The sequence below is a fragment of the Peromyscus californicus genome, unplaced genomic scaffold (assembly GCF_007827085.1).
Source record: "Peromyscus californicus insignis strain IS unplaced genomic scaffold, ASM782708v3 Scaffold_15__1_contigs__length_86483966, whole genome shotgun sequence".
Lineage (NCBI taxonomy): Eukaryota > Metazoa > Chordata > Mammalia > Rodentia > Cricetidae > Peromyscus > Peromyscus californicus.
In genome coordinates this window covers 36130818-36136817 of record NW_026294447.1, presented here as the reverse complement: position 1 = coordinate 36136817, position 6000 = coordinate 36130818, and the positions used below count along the sequence as shown (strand labels likewise).

At 36.6% G+C, this 6000-nt stretch overlaps 1 long non-coding RNA gene across 1 annotated transcript in view; it reads left to right on the top strand.

The window, feature by feature from the left end:
- The first annotated feature begins 1964 nt into the window (after window positions 1-1964).
- The window catches only part of LOC128110487 (uncharacterized), a 63199-nt gene continuing 59163 nt past the window's right edge, over window positions 1965-6000 (top strand). The window contains exon 1 of the long non-coding RNA XR_008218223.1: window positions 1965-2085. This is a non-coding gene — a long non-coding RNA (uncharacterized LOC128110487). The remainder of the gene's footprint in view (window positions 2086-6000) is intronic.

Genomic DNA, 6000 nt, shown 5'->3' with positions numbered 1-6000 from the left:
AAAGATCGTGCCTCAATCTCAACAGGTTTGGCCAAAGTAAAAAATTTAAAAGGTAAACTTGAGAAACAGAATAAAATAAAGCAAACAAATGAACAAACCCAACAGAATAGATGATCCAAAAACTGTGGGGCAACCACAAAATGTACATACTACATGATACAGCAAAGTGAAGAGAAAAAAGCAATAGACTAAGAAACATTCACAATAAGTATTGCAAAGCTAGCAAAGTTGTTGTTAAACAGCAAACCATTTACATAGAATGGACAAAATACATGGTGGTTTGAAAAAGAGTGGTCCCATGGGCACATATATTTACACGCTTAGTTGCCGGTTGGTGAACTCTTTGGGAAGGATTAGGAGATGTGGCCTCATTGGAGGAGGTATGTTGCTGGGTGTGGGCTTTAAGATGTCAAAAGCCAACTCCAGTCCCAGTGTCTTTCTGCCTGCTGCCTGTGGATCAGGATGTAAAGCTCCCAGCTACTGCTTGAGCACCATGCCTGTCTGTTTTCCGGCCATTATGATAAAGGACTAACCCTTTGAAACCATTAGCGAGCCCCCAATTATATGTTTTCCTTTGTAAGAGTTGACTTGGTCTTAGTGTCTCTTTACAGCAGCAGAACAGTAACTAAGATGAACACTGAGGAAAAATACAAGAAAAAAAATCTCATAATCTAAAATCTACACACTGAGGAGCTGTGAAAACACAGTACCTAAGTTCCTATTATCAAAATGCACATAAAACGTTACATGGTAGATGACTTCTGCAATCCCACTGTTCCTGAAGCTAGACAGGAGGTGGAGACAGGAGACTCTCCAGAAGCTCATGTGCCAGTTAACCTGGCATCCACCATGGTGGACAAGAGACCCTCTCACAAACAAGGTGAAAAGTGTGGCTTAACACCCAAGGCTGTATTCTAACTTGTACACATGCTTCAGGGTGCATGTGCCCCTAAACTCACAGACATGTATACACACCATACACACAGAAAATATATTTAAAGTCTATAAATAGTCTGGTTTGTGGATGTGAATGCTTATATGATTATGTATATACATGTGTACATGTGTACAAGTGTATGTATACATATGTTTATGCATATTTGGGTATAAATGAGCACATATCTATCCACGTATATGTGTATATATGTCTGTGTATGTGTGTTTGAGCAGTTACACAGTGTGCATATTTATGCTTTTGTGTGTGTATATGTAGCAAGTAAATATTTTGATTAAGTATGACTCTAGGATCTTTATTAGCTGCTCCAGTCTCAGAATCTGCAAATACATCTTTTTACTATGCTTTTGGCAAAGTCGTATTTGGAAAAAAATAAAGACTGAAATATCAAAAGAGTAGTGCAAAAAGCTAAGAATAATTTAAACCTACATAGCTAAAATAATTAATGAAATATGCAGTTTACATCCACATATGATATCTTAATTTAATTTTCTATACATAATCATACTCTTACCCTACCAAACAGTTTTTTTCTCTAAGAAAGACAGCTTTCATAAATAACCATGTTTTCAATCAGATTTTTTCCTTTTCTTGGATCATGTCCTAGAAGAATTATAATAAACAGAAAATTTGGCAAAAGTAAATAGAAATGGAGCCGAGCTAGATAATCCATAAATTGCACAATAAGCCTAAGAATAATTGAATTGATTCTGATTCAGAACTGGTTTAGCTTCAGATATTCCTCCCTGTCTGTATTCTGCATGTTTGCGTATGCGTTTTAATAGGAGTTAAAGCCAAAGAGTTTGGCAGGAATGTCTTTACTTACTATATTTCATCATTTCGATGATGACTGGTGCCTCTGCAGATTTCTTAAAACAAAAATAATTAGGCATTTCCTAGAGATTATTAGAGATATATAAGTGAGAACAGCTGTGAATGTAGAAATATCAATTGGTAGGGGCTGGAGAGATGGTTAATAGAAATGTCTGCTCTTCCAGAGCACCTGAGTTTGATGGTCAGCATCTACACAGCGGCCCACTACTGTCTGTAATTCCAGTCTCGGGGCATCTGACAGCTCTCTGGCCTCAGAAGGTACCAGGAACACACATGGAACACAGCCATACATGCAGGTAAAACATCTATACACTTAAAAATAAATATTAAAAATAAGAAAGTATTAATGGATAATATAAATATTCAATATGAGTGTAACTATCATGTATGTGGCAATGTGAAAAAGGGGCTTCGATTTGCCCACTTTCAGTAAATAACAAAATATGATCTCATGATTACTATACACATGCCACTGACTCCTCAATTTTTTATTTATTGCACACAGGCCCCTGTGGAGCTTCTACCATTAGCTTTTAAATTTGGCAATATTTCCATTCTCCCACCACAGTTGCCTTCTACCCAATAAAGGGCATGTTCCCTCTTCCAGTATCAGAATATCTAAATCTTATGTATGTTTTCTTATGAGTCATGGACAGGTGATATATTGTCTGTCATTGACAAAATGAAAATTCTGAGCAGAAGGCTTATCCTTGTATAAATTTGTGTGAACATATCAGTTCATTTTAGTAATGACTCTGGAATTCATCAAGACACTCATGCTCCATAGTCTCTTCCTGGTGACTGGATCTGTATCTCACAGCTTAAAGATACCTGTAACTTGGAAATGACCCTGTGCCAGTCTTGTCTGCAAAGTCATTTATATGTCTGTCTGTTTATCTACATAACTACTTGCTATCTGCCATTCATCTATCTAAATACACCGATATTTATCAGTGTCACCTTGACATCTCAAATATTATGTTCCAAAACCAAACTCTTGATACCTTTTCTAATAACTGATATTTCTTGCATTACTCATTTTGACAAATTTTGCCATTTCTCAGCTTCCACATTATCCCTATCAGAAATGCACGGTTCTGTCTTAGTCATTTTCTGCATCTAAACAACTCACATTTTTTTTTTAAATTTAAAGTCTTACTGCACACTTTTTAAGCAGATTCTTCTAAGCCATTATCGTGTTTTATTTAGACTTATTATAAATACAAATCTTATTACAGAGATTTCTTGATAAAATGAAACACTTCCAATGTCTCCTAAGACTAACTTCAAAATCACTAATTAAACACAACAAAGTCCTACTATATTTCTGCAACACAGAATTGCAAGACTATCTTCTTCATCATGACAGGTTTCCTTCTTTTCATCCTTAAGGACTGATTGTTTTACTGTCCTTATCCCCAATTATTTCCTTCCTTCCACATATCTAGCTACATTCTATGCCTGATGTAGTTCTATTTATTACATAAGTTTCTACTGAGCATCATTTCATTAAGAAGGTATATTTGTCAAGGTTCTCTAATAGAATGAATGTATATGTGTATATATTTATTATATTATATTATATTATATTATATTATATCATATCATATCATATCATATCATATCATATCATATCACATCACATCACATCACATCATATCATATCATATCATATCATATCATACCATATTATATTATATTATATTATATTATATTATATTATGTACCAGGGTTTTTCTTTAGGGCCAACCAGCTCCCAAATCATGATAAGGATACTTACTATTAGTTTTGAATGATTGGCCTAGCTTAGGCTTGTTTCTGGCTAGCTCTTTTAACTTAAATTAACCTATTTCTCCTTATCTACCTTGTGCCCTGGGGCTTTTTACTCTTTCTTCATGTATAACTTACTTTCACTACTTCTGTCTGTCTGGCAGCTGCCTGGCTTCTTGCCCTAGGCATGTCCCTCATGCTCTTCTTCTCCTTCTCTTGTTCATCCTCTCGAGCCTAGATTTATCCTCTTATTTATTCTCTCTCCCTGCCATCCTTGCCTAGCCCTTTTCTGCTTCGCTATTGGCCATTCAGCTGTTTATTAGACCAATCAAGTGCCTTAGTCAGGCAAGGTGAAACAAATGCAACACAGCTTTACATAATTAAACAAATGCAGCATAAATAAAAGTATCACATCTTTACATCAGCAGTGAAGGTGGCAGAAACAAGTGTAACAAACCTTTACACAGTTAAAGTAATATTCCATAGCATAAACAAATGTAACATATCTCTGCCTAGTTAAAATCATATTTCACAACAGCAATAACATATATAATACATATATTAACATATATAAAAGGAGATGTATTGTAGGATGCAGTCCAGGTATTCCAACAATGCCTGTTTCAAACTGGGAAGGCTGGGAATCTGTTAGTTGTTCATTCCAAGAGTCTGGATGTCTGAGCAGTCCCAATCTCATGCTGAGGCCTGGAGAATTTCTGGAGAGCTGCTGATCTTTGCAATAGAATGCCGAAGGTGTTAGTTCTAATGTTAGTGAGGGACTGCAGTAGCAACAGTATAGATAAACTTGCCAGCCAGAGTGAGGACAAGCCGACTAAAAGGTAAGTTTTCTTCTCTCCTCTCTCTTTATGAGGGCTGCCAACAGAAGGTGGCCATGATTGGGATGGGCTTTCCTGCTTCAAAGAATCTGACCAAGAAAATCCCTCAGAAGAGTGCTAGCAGCTTGTGTTTTAGTTGATTCCAGATTTACTTGATTGTCAGACTGACACCCACGATCAGCCAACACAGAAGGCATTGTCTTTGCTGTAAGACACAGCAATCTTTATTAAATTACATCTTCTCTTTCTTCTATTTCATAGAAACCTGAAGTTCTTTATAACACCAATAAAATATTTAATTATGCGTAGTTTTGAATCTTGTTTTTAGAATTAGTCTCTAAGAGAAATTTCTTAGAATGTTCCAAAATTGGGGGCAAATATGTCATCTTTTAACAAGGTCAAGTGGGTCACTCTTCAAAAAAGAAATATAATTCTGTATTTTATGTATATAACCTTTTATAAATGATATATTTTATCAAAAATATGTGTGCATGTGCATGCTCATGCATTTGTGCATGTGTGTATGCATGTATCTCTGTGTGCCAGTGTGTCTGTGTGCACGCACGTGTGTATGTGTGTGTTTGTATGTGTACGCACATAAATATAGGTGCCTGAGTAGTCCAGAAGAAGGTAATGGATCCCCTGGAGTTAGAGTTACATGTGATTTGTGAGCCACCCCACATGGAAGCAGGAATCAAACTCACATCCTCTGCAAGAGTAATACACAGTCTTAACTACTAAGCCATCTCTCCAACCCCCTTAAGGAGACTCTGATAACTTTGAAAGAGGTCGGGCTCAAATGGGGTGCTAGCACTCTTGCAGGATGCAGCAGTAAGCATCCTCACTCTTTACTCCAGAATGTGCACTGTGCTGTCCATCCATTCTTCGTTCCCTTTGAATTTGTTCTGTGTTGGCCATCAACTGCCTTAAGTGTGGTTTGTATACCCAGTGAGATTCCACTGTGTAACCTAATATTTCTTTTGCAAGAAGCTATAAATTGCAGATAGCATCTTGGTTAGGGATGGGAGCTTGTATCCACTTTGCCCTCTCAGTACTGGGACTCACCTGGCTTTGACCTATGTAGGCCCTGTGCTGGTTGCCATAGTCCCTGTGTAGCCATATGTGCATCAGTCCTGTGGTATTGGAAAGGCATTGTTTCTTTGGTATCCTCCATCCTTTCTGGCTCTTACAATCTTTCTGCTTCCTCTTCTGTGTGGTTCCCTGTGTTCTGAGTTAGGAGTTTGATGGAGCCATTACATGTAGGACTGAGTGTTACAAGATCTCTCACTGCACATTGTCCAGTTATGTCCCTCTATATTTCTTCCCATTTACTGCAGAAAGAAGCTTCTCTGATGATGGCTGAGTGAGATACTATTCTATGAGCATAGCAAAATGAAACTATGATGACTTTTCCATTAGCAATATTTATTAAATTATATATTTCAGTAGTTGAGAACATTTTCATCATCTATTTATTGAAACTCTCCAGTTGAAAATATTTTATAAAATGGTAATTGATAGAATATATATCTTACTAGCCATTATAGTTTTTCAACATAAGGCTCATTTAAAACACAATAGCTTAAATTTGTAAGCATATCAATA